Raw genomic sequence first — 25,000 nt, 5'->3', positions numbered from 1 at the left:
TCGCTCAAACTGTTCACACAACAGCAGACTCACTTGCCTCTGTTTGTGTATGACTCGCCCACAGGTGTAACTGAAACATTTAACTGTATGCGTCGCAGTTCCTCTCTCTCTCTCTCTCTCTCTCTCTCTCTCTCTCTCTCTCTCTCTCTCTCTCTCTCTCTGGCTTGTGCCTTACAGTACTCTTTGGAAGATCTGCCAATCATTACTTTTTTTTATATGATCAATCCCCACATTAGCAAACTCTAACAGTTGCTCGATCCATACTATCTTGTTGAGAAATTAATATTCTTAAGGAGATTTCTGTATCAGGGATAAAAATACAAATTTTGTTCTCACTTTGGCATCAAATTTAAAAAAATTTACTTCTCTTTCCCAATGAGAATCTGACTACTCTTTCAACAAATATATCAGTCTCGCTACTTTACTCAGACAAGCTCTTTAATGAATTTACGTTAAAAATTCTGTCTTTAAATCTTAATTACAATTCTTCGATTGGGACAATGGAATGCATTGTCGCTCGTGATACTTTAACTATAATCAGAACACGGCCTAAGAGAACCATAAATTTTTTTTCTTTTTTTTTCTTTTATACAAACTTTTTTCTAATGTTACTTTCTACAAATTCCCTATCTGCATTCCCCTAACACAACATGCCATTGATTACGCTACTAAAGGCTACACAATTCATTCATTGTGCAGTCGAACTAATGCTAATATTACTATCAGTGACAACTTTTCACCAATCACGACGGCTTCTAGGCGGGTGAGGTCTCCCACCTCCGGGAGTGTGAAGGGTATCCTCTCATCACATCCCCCCAAGACACTATCCTGTACTGTCCCTCTCTCTCTGCCTTACGGTTGAGATGTTCCCGTTTTCTATGCAATTTGCTCACAGGTCAGCTCTCTATAGTGCCAGCAGCGGTGCCGGCGGTTTGCTACTGATGCTATTAGTTTGTTTGTATCTTCTTCACATCACGGCCTCTGGATTCTCTCACTGGGTTGCTGGGTTCTGTCCATCTGACGTCTATCAGCTATTCCTAATTCTAACATCGTTCATCCTATCCATATTATAGGCAGGCATCGTGAAGTCCTTCACGGGTTGCGGTAGGTAAGGGAACTTCTGCACTATTCACCTTTTTAATACCATCCCTCTACTCTTCAATAGGTCGTGATCAGAAGTAGGATTGGACTTTCCCCTTCCCACAGGGTCAAGGGGGAGAGGCTCTGGTCGACCTCTCTCTGTCCCAGCATTCTTGACTCGTGGATGGACAGGTTGTTCTCTACTCCCGTACTACTCAAGGGTGAGGATTTGCATCCCTTCCCTCACAACAAGACAACAAGGTGTCCCTTGTTCTCGGGAACTGCATAACAGTCCCGCACGGCACTGGGGCTAGCCTGGGATACTTTCCCAGCATTACCTCCATGCCACCTCCTGCTGCCACCTTCCGTCCTTCCTGGTGGGGTTGGACTGCTCCTTACCAGTGCCTTCACTCCGTTCAAAACACGTTCGTTACTCCTCTGCAAATTAATATAGTATTTTCATATATGTTTAACCGAAGGGGAATTTTATTAGGCAATAATAGAATTGGTGGTGCCCAGGCACGAACCCAGAACACCATACAGATGGCATTAATTTATAGCCTCTTGCGTGGTGGAGTGGGTAAAGCTTCACTTGACGTTCCTGGATTTGTATGGGTCCTGGGTTCGCACCTGGGCGCCACCAATTCTATTATCGCCTAATAAAATTCCCCTTTGGTTAAGCATATATGAAAATATATTAATTCCGAGGTAGAGTGAATTAGATATTAAAGGACATTTGTAGCTCGATGTATGTATATGAATCACAGTAATGTGATACGACTTATATTAATGGCTACGTGCTGTCATAAGCACTACAACACTACCGAGATCGAGGGGTGGGTTAAATTGCTGGCTCCAAATCAGCAAATACCTGAGCGCGAAAGGTATTTGAGGGTGAGAGACGGGCATTAATTTATAGCCTCTTGCAGTGGTGGCGTAGGGTAAAAGCTTCACTGACGTTCCTGGATTTGTATGGTGTCCTGGGTTCGCGCCTGGGCGCCACCAATTCTACTACCGCCTAATAAAATTCCCCTTCGGTTACGCATATATGAAAATATATTAATTCCTAGGTAGAGTGAATTAGATATTAAAGGACATTTGTAGCTCGATGTATGTATATGAATCACGGTAATGTGATATGACTTATATTAATGGCTACGTGCTGTCATAAGCACTACAACACTACTGAGGAGAAGAAAAAATACCAGAAAAAACAAAGGACAAACCTCTGAAGTTCCCCTCAGTAATTTCAAGCATAAGTGTAAATTTCGGATGAATACATGTCTCGTCCTAATGTTCAGGGCGGAAATATGTAATAGGGGTGTTGGCACACCATTGCCGCCAACCTTTAACACAAAGCCGAAAGGCGGCCTGCAAGGCTATCACAAAAAAAGGCTTTTAATATTAATTATTAAAGTCAAGTAATTATTAATATCAAACACATTATACATATCCATTCAAAAATAACACATTAAAGATCCCACCAAGAAAATTGTGATTAACGGCTAATCAGCAAGTGCTCACAAACATAAGTCCTCATCAGAAGATGTCCGAAAGCAAAGTGGAGAGTTTACATTCAGGTAAGCAGGTCTACCTGCCTACAGACGGTAGTACTGCCTAACCACCTTGTTCAAGAATTTAATGACCGTATTCTAGCCAACGCCGAAAGTAATTCCTAATGTAAAGGACTAAGGGTTTGTATATTGTGTTGGAACAAACTGATCCTGAAAGCTGTTAAGCTTGAATGCTACTCAAAATCAGAAATAATACTTCACCAAAATCTGGTTATATATCGGCAAATCTTCTTCTTTCCCCATGTTATCCCTAATTAAGGGGTCGGTTGCCGTGAACGTGCCTTCTCCACTCCCCCTCTATCAAAAGCATCATCCTCCACCATACCTCTTCTCTCCATATCTTCCTCCACTGTATCTTGCCAACAAAGTCTGTCTCCCACTTGATCTTCTTCTCTAATAGGTTCCTCCCAAGCCCTCTTCACTCTCTCCTCATCATCCATCCTCAACACATACCCATACCATCTCAATCGTGACTCTCTTATCACCTCTGTAATCTTTACTAAGCCTGCCCTTCTTCTTTATTTCATTCTTTCTCCCATTCTCTCAGCAGTGATACTCCCATAATCCCCCTCAGCATTCTCATCTCTGTTCTCTTAAGCTTTATTTCCTCTCTTCTTCTTAGAGCCCATGTTTCTGCTCCATACATTAACAATGCTCTTGTCACTGTGTTATACTATATCTTGACTTTTAGCTTGATTGGCATTTTCTTATCACACACCACTCCAGCTACCTCTCTCCACTTCCCCCATGCAGCTTTTAACCTACTGCCAACTTTAGCTTCGCATCCTCCCTCTTAGCTTAAAGTATATCCTAAGTATTTAAACTTTTTCTGCCTGTTTTATAATCAGACCTCTTCCTTCTGTATTACTATTCTGTCTCAAACTTCCCTACTGCTCACCAAAAAATGACAAATTTTCTAAGACAATTTGTATTTTCATAGCTACAACCTGAGGTCTTAACAAATATGATATTGTTAGAATACAATAAAGTTTCATACATACTTACCTGGCAGATATATACATAGCTAAGACTCCGTCGTCCCCGACAGAAATTCAAATTTCGCGACAACTCGCTACCGGTAGGTCAGGTGATCTACCTGCCTGCCCTGGGCGGCAGGACTAGGAACCATTCCCGTTTTCTATCATATTTTCTCTCTTCCACCTGTCTCCTGCGGGGAGGCTGGGTGGGCCCATTATCGTATATATCTGCCAGGTAAGTATGTATGAAACTTTATTGTATTATAACAATATCATTTTCATACAATGAACTTACCTGTCAGATATATACATAGCTGATTGGCACCCTTTGGTGGAGGGTCAGAGACAGCTAATATGGAATAGACAGGTAAACAACATATGTTGTAGGTATAAAAGAAAAAACCTTGGTTCCTACCTGATAGGTGGTAGACTTCGTGGCTGTAGCCCGGTAGTCTGCATCACCTCAAGCTTTAGCGAGATATTAGATCTATGGCTAAGAGTTCTTGTGGGTCTGTCGATGGGTATAAGAACCGCTTACTCGGCAGGGCCTAAAAGGACTTTGTCAATGGGTACTGGACCCACATTCTATGATAACACACCTTGTGAAGGAGCATAACCAATCCCGACCACCTGATCCTAACCACCATGTTAGTATATAGAATTGCTCTGAGTTACCCCCGAACTCATAAAAAACAAAACAACCCAATAACTCGAAACGAAAAACTCATTTATACAAAAATTCTCAAAAAAAAAATTTAATAATACTCCCCTAAAAGATATCACAAGAGTTCCTTACTGAACAACAGTGACTGGCCGCCAGTGCAGCACCGAGCCCTCTTTGTCAGCAGAAATCTAGAACATATCTAGTAGAAGGTATGTACAAATTTAAGTATTGGTGTTTGCTCCCGTACCCAGTATTGTATCCGCCGATACAAAAGGTCCCAGAGAAAAACATTTCTCGTAGGTCACGCGAACGTCTTTAAGATAGTGAGATGCAAAAACTGAATTGCACCTCCAATATGTCGTGTCAAAATGATTTCTTTAATGACATATTCTTCTGAAAAGAGAGAGACGTCGCCACTGCTCTAACTTCATGGGCTTTTACTCTTAAAAGCGGTGGAAAAGCAGTCGTCAGGACAGAACTTGTGAGCATCCGTAATGACGCTCCTAATGAAGAAAGCTAATGCGTTCTTAGACATGATTCTTGTGGGGTCCTTAATCGAACACCAAAGACTTTGTCTAGAGCCTCCCATTTGTTTCTTTTCTTTGTAAGAAGAACTTCGAGGCTCTTACGGGCAAAGAGACCTCTGTTTCTCTCCCTACTAGACTCGATAAGCCTTTGATCTCGAATCTCTTGGCCAGGGATTCGATGGATTTTCATTCTTCGCTAGAAAAAGAGTTCTAAACGAGCAAAAGGCCGAGTCTTTGTTAAAGCCAAACTTCATCTTCTAGGGCATGAAGTTCGCCAACTCTTTTGGCTGTCGCCAAAGATAGGAGAAACAAGCATTTTCTTGTTATATCCCTGAACGAAGCTACGTGGGGAGGCTCAATCTGTCAGACGAAAGGAACTTGAGAACTACGTCCAGGTTCCAGCTGGGTGGAGTAGTTCCTTCGATTTAGTCCGTTTTCAAACGATCGAAATCAAGTCAGTGCAGATCTTTATTCTCAGCAATGTCTAGGCCTCTGTTTCTAAATACTGCCGACAGCATGCTCCTGTATCCTTTGATCGTCGATACAGACAAATGAGAGACCTCTCTCAAGAACAAAAGGAAATCGGCGATTTCGGTTATAGAGGTACTGGAGGAGGACAACTTCTTAGACTTACACCACCCTCTGAATACCTCCCAACCTTAGACTGATAGACTCGTCTAGTGGAAGCTCTGCGGGCTCTAGCGATAGCGCTTGCAGCTTCGCGAGAAAATCCCCTCGCTCTGACAAGTCTTTCGATAGTCGAAAGGCAGTCAGAGCGAGAGCGGGGAGGTTTTTGATGAAACCTCTCGAAGTGTGGCTGTCTGAGAAGATCCATCCTTTTTGGAAGGGATCTTGGGAAGTCTACTGTCCACTCCAGCACTCTGCAAACCAATCTTGTGCTGGCCAAAACGGGGCTATCAGGGTCATCCTTGTCCCGTTGGATGCTACGAACTTTCTCAACACTTGTCCCAGGATTTTGAAAGGGGGGAAAGCGTACAAGTCCACATGAGACCAGTCCAGCAGGAAGGCGTCGACCACGAGAGCTCTTGGGTCTTCCACCACTGAACAAAAGACTTCCAGGCCTTTTGGAAAGGAATGTGGCGAACAGATCTACGTGAGGAGTTGCCCAAAGATCCCAAAGACTCTGACACACCTCTGAATGAAGAAGTCCATTCTGTGTGAAGGACCTGGCTTCTCCTGCTCAGTCTGTCCGCCCTGACGTTTCTCGTCCCCTGAACAAATCTTGTCAGGAGGGAGATGTTTCTTTGTGAGGCCAAATAGCAGATCTCTTGCTATCTCGTAAAGCGACACCGAGTGCGTTCCTCCTTGCTTCCGAATGTAGGACAGGGCTGTAGTGTTGTCCACATTCACTTGGACCACACTGTTCGTCACAAAGGGTTCGAAGAACTTTAGCGCCAAGTGAACTGCTAGAAGTTCTTTGCAATTTATGTGCCAGGACCCACCTGTGCTGCCTTCCAGGTGCCTGACACTTCTCTCGGTCCTAGTGTTGCTAACCCCAACCCTTCTCCGATGCGTCGGAATACAACACTCGGCTTGGGTTCGGAACTTCCAGAGAAATTCCCTTGTTCTCTTTAGAGGGGACAACCACCATTGCAGGTGTGGTTTCATCTCCATTGGAAGGAGAAAACTGTCAGAGAGAAGTCCCGTCTTCCAGTTCCAAGATCTCCTTAGGAAAAAACCTGAAGAGGGCGAAGATGTAGTCTTTCTAGAGGAAAGAACTGTTCGAGCGAGGAAAGGGTGCCTAGCAGGCTTAACCATTCCGTTCTTTCCCTAAGAAGAAGAGAGACGTTTTTCCAAGCCTCTCACGATTCCTCTCTTGCGAAGGAAATACTCGAAAACCCCGAGAATCCATCTGAATCCCCAGATAGACCAAGTTCTGTCTGGGAATCAGCTGTGACTTCTCGAGGTTCACGAGTAGTCCCAACGCCTTTATCAGGTCTAGGGTCAAGAAAGGTCCTCCAAACACTGTCTCTCTGTTCTGGCCCTGATGAGCCAATCGTCCAAATATAGAGAGATGTTGACGCCTTTGAGGTGAAGAAACCTCGCCACATTCCTCATCAGGTTTGTGAAGACCTGAGGAGCTGTGGACAGGACCGAAACACAAGGCCCTGAACTGAAAGATCCTTCCCCCCCCGTCATGAAACGGATGGTACTTCTTCGAAGAAGGGTGAATCGGGACATGAAAATAGGCGTCCTGGAGATCCAGCGACACCATCCAATCTCCTTGAACTAACGCCGCAAGGACTGAGGCCGAAGTCTCCATAGAGAACTTCTCCTTTCGAACGAACTTGTTCAGAGCGCTGACATCTAGAACTGGTCTCCAGCCCCCCGAGGCTTTCGCAACCAGGAAAAGCCGATTGTAAAACCCACGGAGAGTTTTCTTTGCTCTAGAACCAGTTCTATAGCTATTTTGTCCCACATTTGATTCACCATCAGACGAAGAGTATCCCTCAGTACAGGGTCCCTGTATCTGGCTGACAGTTTCCCGCGGAATGGTCGTTAGTGGAGGACTGTCTTGGAAGGGGATAAGATATCCCTTCCTGATTATGGACATGGAAGAGGCGTCTGAGTTTATGAGTGACCAGGCGTCTGCAAATTCGAGAAGCCTGGCACCCACTGGTGTTTGGAGGCTGTCTGTCTCACTTCCCTTTCTTAAAGGGACGGGAAGGAGCCTTACCTCTCCTCTCAAGACCTCTTCTTCTTAGAGGTAGCTCTGGAGAGATGGCCCTCCCTCGAAAGGGCTGAACCGTAGAAGGTCGGTCCTTTCTTGTCAACTGAAACAAGTGGTCTCTTCTTCCTTGCAGTTTGCAGGAGAAGATCCTGAGTCGCCTTCTCAGTCAGTGATCCGAGAAATGTCCTTCTAACGAGAAGGAAACAGGAAGTCAGACATGGGAGCAAAAACCAGGGCTGCTCTCTGTGAGGGAGAAACCGCCTTGGTTAGGAAGGAACTAAAAATACTCCTCTTCTTAAGGAGTACTGCTCCGAAAAGAGAGGAGATTTCTCCCGATCCGTCTTGTACCGCCTTGTCAATACAAGCAAGAATACTCAGAATGACTTCGGGGTCAAGACCATCCGAGTCATGAGCTTTCTTAGACATCACCCCAAGGGACCAGTCTAGGAAATTAAACACTTCCAAAATATGGAAGAGTCCCTTGAGGAGATGATCCGTCTCTGAAAATCGCCCAAGCCACGCGAGCTCCATTCAAAGCGTGTCTCCTTGACGAGTCAACCAAGGTTGCAAAGTCCGCTTCGGCTGCCGCTGGGAGAGAAAGGCCCATGTTCTCCCCAGTTTCGGTACCAGAAACCTCTCTTGCCAGAAAGTATGGCTGGAGGCATACAGAAGGTGGTCCTGCCCGATCCTTCTTAGACAACATCCATTTGTCTAAGGACTGAAGCGCTCTCTTCATAGAGATCGTAGGTCTCATCTTCAAGACCGACGAAGACTTAGGCACAATCGCACTCGAAAACAGTGATCGAGGCGAAGGAGGAGCGGCAGGAGTTAAAGAATCTCCGTATTCCCGTAAAAGAAGGTCAGTCAGAACTTTATAGTTCGAGACTCCTTCTCTACCGTCACCCTCTTCTTCCGAATCTCCTTCTACACCTTGTGGAGAATCGGCCTGGAAAACGAGAGGATCTTCATCCCGTTCTCTCTCTACTGGTGACAAACTCCTACTAGGAGAGGGGCTCATAGAGTGAACCGACTCTCTCTCACGTCTAAAAGAAGTCTCGTGTCTGCTTGACTTCTCGCGCCTGAACAGCTCCTCGCGCTTGGCTGGCGCCTCGCGCTTGTCTGGCGCCTCGCGCTTGTCTGGCGCCTCGCGCTTGTCTGGCGCCTCGCGCTTGTCTTGCGCCTCGCGCTTGGCTGGCGCTTCACGCTTGGCTGGAGCGTGTAGCCTGGCTGGCATCTCGCGCCTGGCTGACGTCTCGCGCTTGTCTGGCGCTTCACGCAATGTTGACTCCTCGCGCTGGCTGGCGCCTCGCGCTTGGCTGAATCCTCGCGCTTGGCTGGCGCCTCGCGCTTGGCTGAATCCTCACGCCTAACTGCCGCCTCGCGCCTGGCTGCGCCATCACGCCTGAGCGTATCCTGATCTAGAGCAACTCGCTCGGATAGATCCTGACGTTTGTACGAATCTTCTTCGCGCCTGGAAGACGTCCCGCCATTTCCTGGCGGACGCTTCACGTCTGTCTGGTGAAAGAAGACGGACTTCTTAATATGGAGTCTAGCGTCCTTCTTGCGAGGGGGATCCCTCGAAAGAACTCCAACCAAAGAGGCAATCTGCTCTTGAGCTGCAAGCAATATCCTCTTGGAAGCCACCCCAGCGTCTTCTTCAATAGAAGAAGCAGGAGAGCTCGAAGGAGTGCGATCCTCAAATACTGCTCTAGGAGGCGTCGAAACCAGCTTAGCCTTCTTGATAGAAGAAGGAGCTTCCTCCGAGAAGCGTTCCGGGCTCGAGTCGAACGCGCGCTCTTTCCAATGCCTTTTCAGTGGCCTAGAAAGATCCGAGTCCTTCCACCCTCGTTTAGGTGAAGGAGAATCCGGACGACGAGAAACAATCTCGTAGGACGCTTCTATTAGAGCGGTCCTGAGCAGACTGTAACGAAACAGAACCTGCTGAAGGACGCCTGACCGTTGGGGATTCCCCACAACCTCCGTACGACTTTCGACTTTCCTACTCCTCTGGGTATGTGAGTTTGGAAGTCTAGGTCTGGGAGCATCGCAGGGACGGTCAGACGCCCCCTCCACAACACTGGGAACACTCACTTCACTTAGTAAATCACAATCACTAGCCTTAACCGACTTGCATGGGCCGCCATCTTTGTCTTCATATTACGAAGAGTAGCCTTCGATTGGCGATTTCAGAAGCCGATCCGAATGCAAAGCCTGTGAGGATCAGATCCATAGGGCGATCTATATTCATTAACAAAAGGAGAGTTAGACTCAGAAAAAGGCTCAATAGGCCTTGTACTCACACTCTTTTGTGCAGCCCGTCTAATCCTATCCCTCTCTAACTTCTTCAAGTAAGAAGTTAGAGTCTTCCATTCATTAGCATCCAACTTTTCACACTCAATACAGGTGTTAGCCAAAGAACAGTCAAACCCCCTACATTTACGACATACAGTGTGAGGATCAACCGAAGCCTTCGGTATCCTCACCTTGCAGCCTACATTCACACACACTCTCACACTAACACTTGAATCAGACATTCTATTAGAAAAATCAAAAGCAAGTCCAAATCCAGTCCACAGTAGCGAATGCCAAAAACAACGATCCAGTACGTCACCAAGAAATCCAATAAAGATGATCAATAAAATCTTGAAAAGCGAATTCCAGTCAGGAGGTAGTAACAACAATGTTGATACCACCGGCGACAGAGAAAATATGATAGAAAACGGGAATGGTTCCTAGTCCTGCCGCCCAGGGCAGGCAGGTAGATCACCTGACCTACCGGTAGCAAGTGGCGCGAAATTTGAATTTCTGTCGGGGACGACGGAGTCTTAGCTATGTATATATCTGACAGGTAAGTTCATTGTATGAAAAGGATAATTTCTAGTGCCTAGCTGATTCAGGTTAAAAAAACAGATGAAAGCACGGAATATTGTGATATCCGGCAACGCACGGGTAGATCGGGTGAAGGATGGTCGAAGACCATTCATCTACGATCATGCATCAGCCTTTCCCAACTCAGGATGTCTTAACACACAAAGGGGCAGCTAGAGGCGGGCAGTATAATGTTAAGAATGTTATTGTCATGATACAATAAAGTTTTATGCATACTTACCTGGCAGATATATACTTAGCTATAGACTCCATCGTCCCCGATAGAAATTCGAATTTCGTGGCACACTCTACAGGTAGGTCAGGTGATCTACCGCCCCGCCAGCTGGTGACGGGAATAGGAATCATTCCTGTTTTCTAAGACAGATTTTCTCTTCCACCTGTCTCCTGAGGGGAGGTCGGGTGGGCCATACACCGTATATATCTGCCAGGTAAGTATGCATAAAACTTTATTGTATCATGACAATAACATTTTTATGCATTCAACTTACCTGTCAGATATATACTTAGCTGATTGGCACCTTTGGCGGAGGGTAAGAGACAGCTAATTTAATGAAATAGACAGGAAACAACATATGTTGTAGGTAATAAAATTAAAAACCTTGATTCCTACCTGTGTTAGCGAAAGACTTCATGGCTACTGCCTAGGAGCCTGTATCGCTTCAAGAGCCTCAGCGAGGTAGTGACCTCATGCTAAGAGTTCTTGATGGTCTGTTACAGGGGTCTTACCCACTTACGCTTCAGAACCTTAGGATCTTTGTCAATGGGGTTCCTATCCACTTACATGACAAAACACCTTGCCTATTGGCATGATCATAGAGCACGACACTAATCCCGATCACCTGATCCTAATTGGGGTTAGTATTAAGATTGAAAGGAGTCATCCCCGAACATCCTTTCAAGCAACCCACAACTCAACAACAATATTAAAAGTAATTATTAAAAAATATAAAAACAAAATTAAGGATCAGCATCTGCTCCATTTCCAGCATAGTATCCGCTGATACATAAGGTCCAAGAGAAAAACATTTATCGTATGTTACTCTAACATCCTTTAAATAGTGGGATGCAAATACTGAATTGCACCTCCATAAGTAGCTGCTAAAATGTTTCTCATGGACATATTCTTCGTAAAAGAAAGGGAAGTTGCTACAGCCCGGACTTCGTGAGCTTTTACTCTCAGCAGCTTTAAAGAGTTCTCTTGGCAATTCCTGTGAGCTTCGGTAATTACATTTCTGACAAAGAACGCCAGTGCGTTCTTTGACATAGGTCTTTTGGGGTTTCTTACCGAACACCAAAGACTTTGTCAACATCCCTGAAGCCGTGTTTTCTTTTTTAAATAGAATTTTAAGGTCCTGACTGGGCAAAGGGACTGATCCAACTCTCTACCTACCAGAGAAGAGAGTCCCTTGACTTCGAAACTTCTAGGCCAAGGTTTAGAAGGGTTTTCATTCTTTGCTAGGAAAAGATCCTGGAAAGAAATAACAGCCGAGTCTTTTTTAAAACCCACCCGAGAGTCCAAAGCATGCAATTCACTGATCCTCTTAGCAGTTGCGAGAGCCAACAGGAATATGCATTTGCTAGTAAGATCTCTGAATGAGATTTTATCTAGGGAGGTTCGAACCTGTCCCCCGAAATCAAGAATTTTAGGACTACGTCCAGGTTCCAACTTGGGGGAATAGACGATCTCAATTTTGTAGTCTCGAAAGACCTGATGAGATCATGAAGATCCTTATTATTCTCAAGATTCAGCCCTCTGTTTCTAAAAACAGCTGAGAGCATGCTCCTATATCCCTTGATAGTGGATACGGCCAATTTGGATTCTTCTCTTAAGAAGAGGAGAAAATCCGCGATTTCGGTTACAGAGGTATTGGAAGAGGACAGCTTCTTCGACCTACACCATCTACGGAACCCACTTCGATTGGTGGACCCCGCAAGTTAAGAGGCAAGGTAGAGGCCTTTCTTTGAAAAGCCTCTCGCTCTGACCAGTCTTTCGATAGTCGAAAGGCAGTCAGGGAGAGACTTTGGATGTTTTTGTGGAACCTCTCGAAGTGGGGTTGTCTGAGCAGATCTGTCCTGTTTGGTAGAGATCTGGGGAAGTCCACCGTCCATTCCAGTACCTCTGTGAACCAGATTCGGGAAGGCCAAAAGGGAGCAATCAGAGTTAGTTTCGTTCCTCTGATGCCACAAATTTTCTTAGTCCTTCCCCCAGCAATTTGAATGGGGGAAAGGCGTAGGCGTCTATGCCGACCATCCATGAGGAAAGCATCGATCTCCGTGGCTCTGGGATCTTCTTCTAGCAAGCAGTAGTTGTCTATCTTCCTGAAGAGGAACGTGGCAAACAGGTCGATCTTGGGGTCTTCCCCAGAGGGACCATATTTGTCTGCAGACTTCTGAGTGGAGCATCCACTCTGTCGGGAGTACCTGGTTCTCTCTGCTCAACCTGTCTGCCCTTAGGTTTTTTACTCCTTGAACAAACCTTGTCCGCAGAATAATGCCCCGTTCCTCTGTCCAAGTTAATAGATCTCTCGCTATTTCGTTCAGTGAGAAAAAGTGAGTGCCCCTTGATTCCAGATGTAAAGCCAGAGCTGTGGTATTGTCGGAATTGACTTGAACTACCACTCCTCTGACTTCCGCTTCGAAGTATTCGAGGGCTAGATGAATAGCCAGGAGTTCCTTCGTATTGATGTGCATAGTCGTCTGTTGTTGGTCCAGGTACCTGACACTTCCTTTGGACCCAGTGTTGCTCCCCAACCTGTTTCCGAGGCATTGGAAAACAACACTTGGTGAGGGTTCCGAATCAAGAGGGACACCCCTTCGTTCTTTGCTAATGGGGTTAACCACCACTTCAGGTCAGATTTTATCCCCTGTTGAATGGGAAAAACGTCTGACAAGTCTCCTGTCTTTTGACTCCACATTTGTTTGAGATAAAATTGCAGAGGTCTGAGATTTAATCTCCCTAGGGAAATGAACTGCTCTAACGAGGAAAGGGTGCCCAGCAGACTGAGCCATTCCCTCGCCGAGGTCCGTTCTTTCCCTAAGAAGTTTGATATCTTTTCTAAGCCTCGAGCAATTCTCTCTTGAGATGGAAACGCCCGAAAACCCCGAGAATCCATCTGTATCCCCCGATAGACTATGTTCTGTCTGGGGATCAATTGTGATTTCTCGAGGTTCACGAGTAGTCCCAGAGATTTTGTCAAATTCAAAGTCTTCTCCAAGTCCTTCAAGCACTGACGTTCCGATTTTGCTCTTATTAGCCAATCGTCCAGATAAAGGGATATATTTATTCCTTCTAGATGTAGCCATCTCGCAACGTTCATCATTAGCTTCGTGAACACCTGAGGGCCGTAGCCACCGGCAGAAGCATAGGGCTCTGAATTGGAATACTTTTTCCTGCATCATGAACCAGAGATATTTCTTCGATGATGGATGCAGGGGGACATGAAGTAAGCATCTTGTAGATCTAAGGAGACCATCCAATCTCCTGGACGAAGAGCCGCAAGAACCGATTTTGATGTTTCATAGAGAACTTTGTGTTTTCTACAAATCGGTTTAATGCGCTCACATCGAGGACCGGTCTCCACCCTCCCGAGGATTTCGGAACCAGAAAAAGACGGTTGTAGAATCCTCGGGAATGCGGATCCTGAACCACTTCGATGGCCTCCTTTTGCAACATCTGTTCTACCAGTTGCAATAATGCTTCTTTCTTGGCAGGGTCCCTGTATTGGGCTTACAGTTCCCTCAGGTTCGTTGTCAAGGGAGGCCTGTCTCGAAAGGGGATCATATATCCCTTGTTACCACTGAAAGGGACCATCTTTCTGCCTGTCTCCGAGTCCATTCTTCGGAAAATTTCCGAAGTCTGGCTCCTACCGGTACTTGAAGGACTGGTGTCTCATTTTGCTTTCTTGATAGGTCTGAATGAAGACCTACCTCTCTTCTGTACTCCTCTCTTCTTAAAGGAGGGGTGCTGGTCGAGGAGCTACCTCGAAAGGGCTGTTGAGGAGTACGATTCTCTCTCTTATCAGGCACCGAAGATCTTGATTTCTTTGCAAATTGGGCCAAGAGATCTTGTGTGGCCTTTTCTGTCTAAGAATGAGAAATGTTCCTTACTAGTTGTTCAGGAAACAATTGGTCGGACAGAGAGGATAAAGAAGAGATGACCTCTGAATGGGAGTAACTGCTTTCGTCAGAAAGGAGCTAAATAAGACTCTCTTCTTCAGAATTCCAGTTCCAACAGCGAGGCCACCTCTCCTGATCCATCTTGAACCGCTTTGTCCATGCAGGACAGTACACTATAGAGGACCTCTGGGGACTAAGAGATTCATTCTCTTGAGTCTTTTTGGCCAACACCCCAAGGGACCAGTCTAAGAAGTTAAAAACTTCTAAGACCTTAAACAATCCCTTGAGGAGATGGTCCAACTCAGAAGTCCCCCATGTGATCTTTGCTGATGACAAGGCTTGTCTCCTTGACGAATCCACCAGGTTCGAAAAATCTGCTTCGGCAGTGGTAGGGAGAGCTAGACCCAGTGATTCGCCCGTCTCGTACCAAATTCCCTTCTTTCCTGATAGCCTGGAAGGAGGGCAGGCAAAGACTGTCTTCCCCGCCTTCTCCTTGGATTTAAACCAATTTCCTACGAATCGGAGAGCCTTATTCATGGAAATGGTTGGCTTCATTTTAATGAAAGATGATTGCTTCGGGACCTTAGTACTTGTAAATAAGGACTTTGGAGAAGGAGGAGCAGTCGGGCTTAAAGAGTCCCCAAACTCTTGAAGTAAGAGGGCTGCCAGTGTCTTGTAATCTGACAAGCCTGGAGCCGAGTGGTCTTCAGAGTCCGAAACTTCTTCCAAATCCAACTCCATTTCCGAAGAGGATTTCTTATTTTCCATAGGAGATGGGTCTCTTGCCGTATCTGCCCCACTCTCGCAAACCCCAAGGAACGGGACGACCGCCTGTGCGATAACTTGCGTCCCTACGAGAGATAGGTTGATCCTGCAAGACGACCTTATCCTTCTCCTGGCAAGAGTGACGGCCGCCTGTGCGACACTTTCTCTCCTGTCAGAGGAAGGATGTCCTCTCCTATCGCTTTCGCCGGAACCACCTATATCCTGACAAGGGCTACGGCCGCCCGTGCGACACCTAGTTTCCCTGTCAGGTAAAGGTTTATCCTTCCGAAAGCTAGACAAATCCTCCTGGCTTAATTGTCTTTTGGAAGAAGTCCGTCTCTTAGATGTCACTTGTGGCTCATTTCGCCAGGTTGGCGCTCGTGGCTCCTTGCGCCAGGCTGGCGCTTCTGGCGCATTGCGCCGGGATGGCGCTTCTAGCGCATTGCGCCAGGCTGGCGCTTCTGGCTCTTCTGAATCGTAAAGAGCTTCTAGCGCATCTGGCGCATTCTTCGTTCTCATCCTAGTAGAATCCGAAACTTTCGTTATTTCTTTCCTTCCTTTCGTTTTCTTTATCGGAAGGAAAGAGTCCTTTTTTCTGGGAGTCTCCTTCGTAAAAACTCCTACTAAAGCGGAAAGCTGCTCCTGTACATTTAGGAGAATCTTCGCCGCAGCATTCTCTTTCTCCTTTCCTGATTCAGGTGAGGGAGGTCTAGAAGAGGAAGGAGACTCCGATTTACGTTTCGGAACTAATTTTCTTTTCTTCCTTTCACATGGAGATCCATCGGAGAAAAGCTCAGGGCTTGAATTCAAAGTTGGAGCCTTCCAACTCCTCTTTAAGGGGCGTGACAGTTCATCAGAGCTCCAGCCCCTTACATTAGGTGAAGAATCTGACGAAGAAAAACACTTTTTCAGGATGCTTTTTCGATAGCGATCCTTGGCAGTTCGGGTCGTCACAGAATCTGCCGAGGGGACGCCTGATCGGTGGGGATTCTCCATAACCTCCGTAAGGCTTTTGACATTCCTTCTCCTCTGGGCCTGTGAGCTTGGAAGAGGTCTAGGCCTGGGAGCGAGATGAAGCCGATCAGACGCACCCTCCACTGCACTAGGGACACTTAAATCACTATCACTGTGCTTACCTTGTAACGTCAGCATTTTACGTTCCATCCTTTGTAGTGCAGCTTTAAGATCTGCAATTTCCGTTGCTGGATTTGCAGTCTTAGTACTAGAGGAAGAGATACAGGTTTAGGGTTAGGTGTTAATTTAATAGGCTCGTTAGAGCGAGACCTACTTACGCTTCTAGAGGAAGCCTTCCTAGCCCTATCCATCTCCAATTTCCTTAAATAGGAATTTAAATTCTTCAATTCTTCCTCATTCAAACCAACACATTCATCACAAGGTGTTAGATATAGAGCATTCATTCATTCTACACCCCTTACAAAACTGTGTGAGGATCTACCGAAGCTTTCGGTAGCCTCACCATGCATCCCTCATTTACACACCGTAAAGCTAGAATCCGACATTGTGAGAAAAATCCAAAAACCAAGTCCAAATAACGTTCCACGAAAGAGTATGCCAAACCAAAGATCCAATACGTCACCAAAATAACCAGCTTAGAAGATGAAAAAACACGAAAATCAAATCAGGAGTAACAACAACAATGTTGCTGTCACGGCCGATAGAGAAAATCTGTCTTAGAAAACGGGAATGATTCCTATTCCCGCCACAGCGGCGGGGCGGTAGATCACCTGACCTACCTGTAGAGTGTGCCGCGAAATTAGAATTTCTATCGGGGACGACGGAGTCTATAGCTAAGTATATATCTGACAGGTAAGTTGAATGCATAAAACCTTAGGTTTATAGCTATGAAAAATACAAATTGTCTTAAAAAATTTGTCATTTGTTCATACATGAACAAATCTTCGGTCTTAACAATATGATAGACTCATACTTGGAGGGAGGTACAAGACATCCTATACGGCTGGGGGTCTACCCACCAGTCCAGCTTCCAAAAAAAAAGATTTCTGGAGAGGGTCTGAAGCCCGTTGGGAAGCTAGATAAATTAATATCTAACCACTCAGACCCTGAGTGATGTACAATGATATATGGGAGAACCATTGTACAGGGAAACAAAGAAAAACTTTGACTGTCTAATAGCAAATCAACACACCAGGGTTTGTACTACTCTCAACTCCTCCTTGCCTAGGAGTGGAGCATATGCTACCGAATAGAGGGTTTGACATTTGCATAGTAAGCGACCACACTGTCAGTATGACTACCTTACTCATTGTATCAGACCAGTCCAGCAAATGATGTGTCTATTCCTTAACCAGCCTGAAGGAAGAAGGAAAGGTACAAGAGAAAGAAAGAGACCAGCCAACTCACTCATTCTCTCATCCACACAATCATCTTAGGAAAGATACAAAAGTGCCCTGTTAGGGGCAACTATGAGTACACAACCTGTTGGGCAGCCACCACAGTACCCAGGGAAAATGTGTCTGCAGATCTGTGGGCAACATCCTTAAAATAGAAAGAGGCGAACGTGGACTGGCGTAACCAAGTACCAGCGCTCAGCCCTCTATGTACAGCCAAGTTCTTTTTGAAAGCCAGAGAGGGACCAATACCTCTAACGTCATACGCTCTAGCCTGCACAGACGTGGTTGTGGAATCATCAAGAGACAAGTATGCCTGTCTGATGGCTTCCCATATCCAAAAAGATAGTATTCCTAGACACCTCTTTCTTGTACGGCCTGTGCTAACAAAAAGTCTGCGGCAGCCTGGTCTAAGGTGCCAAGTTCTTTTAATATAGCAATGCATGGGCCCCAGACAGGGCATAACAAACGCTCTTGAGCATCACCACCCACAAGTCATTCAGTGATGGAATGGAAAACGAAGTGAACCTGTCACTGTGCACAGAGGGATTTGGGTGGGTCTTGGCCACGAATTTCGGGACAAATTTGAAGGACAACAATCCCCAATCCCTGGTGTGCTTCACCTCATAGCTCAGATCGTGGAAAGGCCAGAAGGAAAACTTGCCTGAGCGTGAAGTAGTTCCTATTAGATGAGCGATGCAAAGGCTCATATAGACTCAGTGAAGCTCCTGAAGACAGGAAACATCCCACGTTGGAGGCTTGAGCTCTCTAGGAGAATTCGACTGCTCTAACCCCTTAACTAGCAAGGAAAGTTCCCAGGAAGAGATGTTGATACCTTTAAGGCATAACACCAAACTCAGGGCCGCGCTGAATGACATAAATGGACAAACGTTTCTCGTCTCTGAGGAAGGTTAAAAGTCTGTTCTTTGCTGCGAGTGGAGAAAAACCCTGTTACGACACCAATCACAGTAGATCGCTTATTTGCCTTGGTAAACTGCGGAGGTCAAGTTTCTACAACTGCTGGACATATGCCCTGCTGTCCTTGAGAAAAGCCTCTCGCTCAGAGATTTTAAACTTGATAGCCTCCAACCATGAAAAGACAGGGATTCTACTGACTGATGGAACATTTTCCGCATGGGGCTGACACAGGAGATGTCGCCAATGGGGAAATCTCCCTCGGAACCTCTGACAATAACTACAGCAGATCTGGTAATGACTCAGCCTGAGGCCACAGAGGGGCTACCAAAGTCATCCTGAGACCCTGTGAACTCATTAGCCTGTTCAGAACTTGACGGATCAAACAAAACGGAGGGAAGGCATACACCTCCAGGTTGTCCCAGGGATGTTGGAATGCATCCTCTGCCAATACTAAAGGATCTGGGACCACTGAACAGAATATCTCCAGCTTCCTGTTGAAGCGAGTCGTGAAAAGGTCCAACATAGGTCTACCCAAAACCTGGAAAAGCTTGTCTGCTACCACTTGATGAAGCGACCACTCAGTGCCTAGGACCTGATCCCAACGACTGAGTTTGTGTCTTGCGACCACATTCAGTTTGCCTGGGATATGCCTGGCTGCGAGCTCTACCTAATTTAAGCCACCCTCTCTAAAGATTCCTGCCACTCTCCAACACTTCTCTGGAGGTCCTCCTCATTTTCGGCAGTACATAATCGCCCAATCATCGACATACAACAACTCCCACAGCTCTTCATTCCTGATCTCTTCACTCAACACATCCATGACCAGCACAAAAATGGGCTTAATGCTGACCTGGTATAATCCAACACTAACTTTAAAGCTTTCTGCTTCCCCAACTACTGTTATCACTTTTGTGCTTGTTCTTTTATATCATCTCGACCGGCATAACCAACTTTTCTGGGACTATAAATGCACAATAGAAGCTCCTGGTTTCCCTCTAGCATCTTTTCCTGTAGCTGTCTTACTATGAAGATGGCATCCACTGTCCCTCTTCTCCTCTCATAAATCGATACTACGGTTTCCCGATCTTTATAATCTCATCCAGTATTTTCTCTAAAACTTTCAATCCATGCTCTGTTAGTTTAATTCCCTTGTAGTTACCACAATCCATGACATCTCCCTTCTACTTGTATATATATATATATATATATACACCATTAGACTCTCCTCCCAGTCCCTTGGCATTTCTTCCTCTTCACATATAGTCTTTAATAAATCCAGCATCCATTTCTCCCCCTCTGTACCTAGTAATTTGATCATTTCAATCTGGAACTCCAATGGACTGGCAAAATAAGCTGCTGCAAACACCCTGGGACTGGTAACCTACACTAAAAAATTTAAATGCTACCATGAATTTTTTAATTCAAGCTCCCGTAAGAGTAGAAACTAACAGCTACGTAATTACTTGGTAAGTTACTTATATAAAACTCCAAAGTATTTTGCATTTTTCATAGGTATACAAAACAACCTTTTATCATAATCCCACCTCAATCACTCTACGTAGTCCCTATTGCCATGGACAAAAGTGCAGGCTTATAATTCCTGACTCCCCCACCTACTAACCATCTTTTACTAAGGTTCAATTACACATCATGTTTCTAGCTTGTGCTGAGGTATACCAGTTCTGATTTGAATACCTAAGAAATGTTAAAATTTGCTAAAAATTTTTTATAAAACCTTTTACATCTGCCAATTAACTTTACACACTAACCTGTGCATTATTTGTAGTGTATGGTCATCCGTATCACAAGAATGAGTGTATGACAAAACAAACTGACCACACTTGGTAAACCCCAGGAAAATATGTCTGAAAAAAGTAATAATAGTTACACTATTGCAATTCAAAATGTGATTAAAGTTTATGAAAAACTGAAAATCCAAAACCTAAGTATACTTTACTCATACAATATTTTATGATTATTTTGACACAATACATAAGCCTTCAATAATATTTAAATCAACCTTTAATACCTATAACTTTAAAACGACTATGTAAAATTTGTTGAACTATACAAACTTCTGTTCATTTGAATGATGAAACAGAAGGCTATGGGAAATACAGAAAGAGATCAATTATTCGGAAACAGAAAACAAATTAGCAAATTAATAAAGATAAAAATGGAAGCAAATACATAATAAAATACAAGGAGGGTAGTTAATGCATTGTATCTTCATTTCAATTTTTGAGGTTCCAACTGCACATGATCTTCAGGGAGGCTGTTCCACAGGCCAACAGTGAGGAAATAGGACCTCTGGAACTGAGAAGTTTGACAGAGGCACACTTACTGCATACTGGTGCTGTTGTTCAGCAAATCTGGTTACTTACAGCAGAAAAGAGGATTAGAGATTATTTGTGAACATGAAACATCTCTATCAAAATACAACTTAAGAAAAATTGATGTGCAAGAGGCCATCCATTGATGGTCGATGTCCAAGTCATCTGTTAATGTTAGGAAACAAACCAACCACCATGAACCACTCTATCTAAAAGATAAATCTCTGGCAGAGGCAGACATCCACACTGGGGAACAGTATTCTATGGAAAGGAAGGAAAAATGAGCTAATGCAGGTTGCACTGATTTTATGTTATAAATATATATGGAGGCCTTATGTACAATACCTAACTTCCATGCAGCATTTGCTGAACTTTCATCAGATGTTTCTCAAAAGCAAGATATGAGTCAGTAGTTTAGAAGAGACCCATCCACCTGAAGGTGAGGATGGGGTGGAAAATCAGTATGAGATCTACTAATCAATAATGTTTTTGTTTTACTGGAGTTCAACCTCAGGCCCCACTGACTACTCCAGTTACCAATCTGTTCCATGTCACAACTGACACTAAGGGAAGCTTCATTTATCATATGTAGAGACTTAACTACACCTGCAACTGTTGCACCAGTAAATAATATACAAATGATACAGTACACTTATCTCTCGATTACGTATGCAGATTAATAGAGCACCCTGTTGGATAAGAATTTAATCCAGATAAGTGCAGATAAAAACTCAAGAGGTGTAAAACAGTAACTCTTCTCCCTTACTTATCAACACCACACAACAAGACTCTCAATATGCTTATAAACAAGAAGTATCATACCTGAAACTGAAAACTTTCTGCAAGAGGGAATTACCTAGCTTTTTCCCATGTTTCTGACAAAATATACCGTATAAATAGACCTTGGAAAAACAAACCCTTTCTTTTTCTATCTCTTGTAAGCTTATTTACTTATCAAGTGCATGAATCTCGTTAATCCTTTTAGCAGTCGCTAAGGTCACAAGGAAGAGAGTTTTTCTAGTTAAGTCCCTCAGACTAAGTTCATGCATAAGTTCAAAACGAGACCCAGACAACCACTTTAACACAATATCCAGATTCCAAGGCACTATAAGAGAATCTTTATGATAAGAAGTATTAAACGATCTAATGAGATCAGAGATGTCTGGGTTGGGGGACAAGTCCAAGCCACTGTGATGGAACACCCATGCTAACATGGCCCTATAGCCCTTGATGGTAGAGGAAGACAGGTTTCTTACTGACCTTAAATGAAGCAAGAAATCAGCTATTTGCATCAGTGTCTTAGAAGAAGAGATGTTAGAATTCTTACATTAATCTCTGAAGATTCTCCACTTATTCTGATACACGTTGCTAGAAGATCTTCTCCTACACATGAAGATAGCTTCGTAAATCAGGCTGAATGGAGGGAAAGCATAGAGTTTCCTTGTCCGACTAGCCCGCAGAAGAAAGCATCCACTGCTCACGCCTGTGGGCCTGGAACTGGCAAAAAAAGAGGGAGATGATAGTTCTGAGATGTGGCGTACAAGTCTATTGTCAATTTTTCCCACAGTTTCCAAAGGTCTAGGCAGACCAGAGGATCCAACGTCCATTCCATCGGCAGGACCTGTTTCCAACAATGAACCTGGTGACTAAACACTTATTGTTTCGTTCTGCCCAAATGAAGAGATCTCTTTCCGCTTCATAAAGAGAGAAAGACCGAGTCCCTCTTTGTTTTATGATGTACGAGAGAGCAGTCGTGTTGTCTGTGTAGACTGCTATCGTCTTGTTCTCTACTTCTGATACAAAGGAATGAAAGCCTAGGTGTATTGCCTTTAGCTCCTTCACATTGATATGCAGAGATCTGTGCTTTATGGACCATACTTCTGAGATTTCACTTTGCTCTAAAGCACTCCCCATCCTAGGTCCAATGTGTCTGAAAAGAAGTTCAGGTCAGGGTTCAGTTGAAAGAGAGACTTGCCTTCCAACACACTTTTCTCTGAATTTCACCAAAGAAGAACCTCTTTTATTTCCTGTGTTATAGGAAAAACATGCAAGTCTGGAAGCTCCTTCCTTTTCCAAGCTGCTTTCAGATAGAATTGCAAGGGTCTGAGACACAAACTGCTCCATCAATGTAAGGAACTGCAGCACTTATCCAATTGTTGGCCAAGCACTCATTAAGGCCAGAATTTCTTGTATCTTTCTCATACAAGAATTTCTGGGTTGGAAAACCCGAAAACTTTGAGTCACTATGGTCATTCACAAATATTGAATCTCCTGAGTGGGAATCAACTTAGATTTCTGGAAGTTTACAAGTATTCCTAACTCTTGCACTAAAGAGAGTCTTTTTGAGGTCCTGTGCACACTGATTCTCTGACTGGGTTCTTAAGAGCCAGTTGTCTAAATACAAGGATATTCATATACCCTGAAGGTGGAGCCATTTCGCAATGGGAGTCATTACCCTGGTAAACATTCGAGGCACCATCGTCAGTCCAAAGCAAAGGGCGCAAAATTGAAAAAATCGCCCCTTCGAACACAAACCTTAGATCTTCCTTGACTTGGGGTGTATGGGAACATGGATGTATGCGTCCTGAAGATCTATGGACATCATCCAATCTCCCTGGCGAATGGTCAACAGGACTGTTTGGTTTGTTTCCATCTTGAACTTCATCTTTACAATGAAGACATTCAGGGCATTGACATCCAGAATGGGCCTCCAGCCCCAGTGACTTGGGGACTACAAAGAGATGATTGTAGAACCCTGGAGAGTAATGATTTTGAACGAGTTCTACTGCTCCCTTTCTTACAAGAGAAGCTACTGCGTCCTCTAGAACCGAAAACCTCTCTGATCTTGAAGAAGACGTTAAGACGACTGGCGTACTGACTAAAGGAGGCTTGCCTGAGTGATGGGAGTAGCCTGCATTGGTAAGATACGTTTTCCCATGATGAGCAGACGCCAAGTAAGTGTGCCAGTTGTAGACGGCAACTGGAGTCAGTATGTAATTGAGGACGGAATAAACCACACGACTCCACCACCGTGTATCTCTTGTCCCACCTTGACATCCAATACTGAGGAAGGGGATAACGTAGCCTTCCTTCAGAACCTTGATAATCCAAGGTTCCGCCCCTTTTCTCTGCCAAACTTCCCAAAATATAGTAGTCTGGCTCCTACACTCGTGAGGAGAATGGCATCCTCAATTGCTAGAGCCCCTCGAAGAATTTGTTGATGGACTTAGAAATGAACCTCGTATTTCCTCTTGATCTTGCGTAGGATCTCTGTCTGGCCTGAAAGGGCTGACCTCTTGAGGGAAGAGGTTGCCTCAAAACCAATGCTGGAGGATCTCTTGGTCTTTTGCAAGACTGGGAGAGGAGATCCTGCATACATTTCTTCACCAGATCCGAAGCAATTCCTATCACTGTGGCTTTGGGAAACAAGTGTTTTTTCTAAGGGGGAGAATAACAGAGCTGAACTCTGTGAGGAAGTAACGCCCTTCGACTTGTAAGAACACCAGAATTCCCTCTTCTTGAGTGTTCTCAATGTGTAGAGAGGCCAAGTCATGGGAACGAGGACAAGCCATGGGAACCGTCCCTAATCCCCTTATCAATACATGGGAGAAATGCATCCAATCTGCCAGGAGGTTCTCCGAAAGGAAAGGGCAAGACCTAATCTTGCAGGCCACAGTGCCAATGAACCAGTCGAGATAGTAGAACACTTCAAATACCCTGAAAATACCTTTCAGAAGATGCACCAACTATGAAGCAGAAAAAAAAATCTCTGCCAAAGAAAAAGACAAGCGTCTGGCTGCGTCTACCAGACCAGAAAAATCTCCCTGTGAAGAAGCGCAAACACCCAAGGAAGGAGCCTCTTTTGTAACATGACAAGTATCTCCACCTGGAGATTTGAGAAGGCGGAAAACAAAAAGAGGTCTTGCCTTGTTCCCTCTTCAGCAGGCCAAGCATCTAGACATCTCTTTAAAAGCTTCTTAGCAGAGGGAGACAAAACCATCTTTTGCACCTTCCAGGGTTTAGAGAAAGGCATATTATCCATAACCAAAGTTGTTTCGGGACACGCTGGAGAAATTGGCCAGAAAAAAGACGGATA

The 25,000-nt window shown here is 44.7% G+C and overlaps 1 protein-coding gene across 2 annotated transcripts in view; it reads right to left on the bottom strand.

Moving 5' to 3' along the window:
• The window catches only part of LOC135215584 (uncharacterized), a 237,011-nt gene that overhangs the window by 162,927 nt on the left and 49,084 nt on the right, over positions 1–25,000 (bottom strand). Inside the window, exon 1 of one of the 2 annotated variants that reach the window (XM_064250454.1) lies at positions 20,341–20,436. The exons of the other annotated variant lie outside the window; for it this stretch is intronic. The gene's annotated coding sequence lies outside the window, so the exon portion shown is untranslated. Of the gene's footprint in view, positions 1–20,340; positions 20,437–25,000 lie in introns of those variants that run through there. 2 annotated transcript variants of the gene reach the window in all.

Source organism: Macrobrachium nipponense, chromosome 5 (genome assembly GCF_015104395.2).
Source record: "Macrobrachium nipponense isolate FS-2020 chromosome 5, ASM1510439v2, whole genome shotgun sequence".
In the NCBI taxonomy this organism is placed as follows: domain Eukaryota; kingdom Metazoa; phylum Arthropoda; class Malacostraca; order Decapoda; family Palaemonidae; genus Macrobrachium; species Macrobrachium nipponense.
The sequence above is the reverse complement of the archived record's forward strand: the minus strand, read 5'-3'. Positions and strand labels throughout refer to the sequence as shown.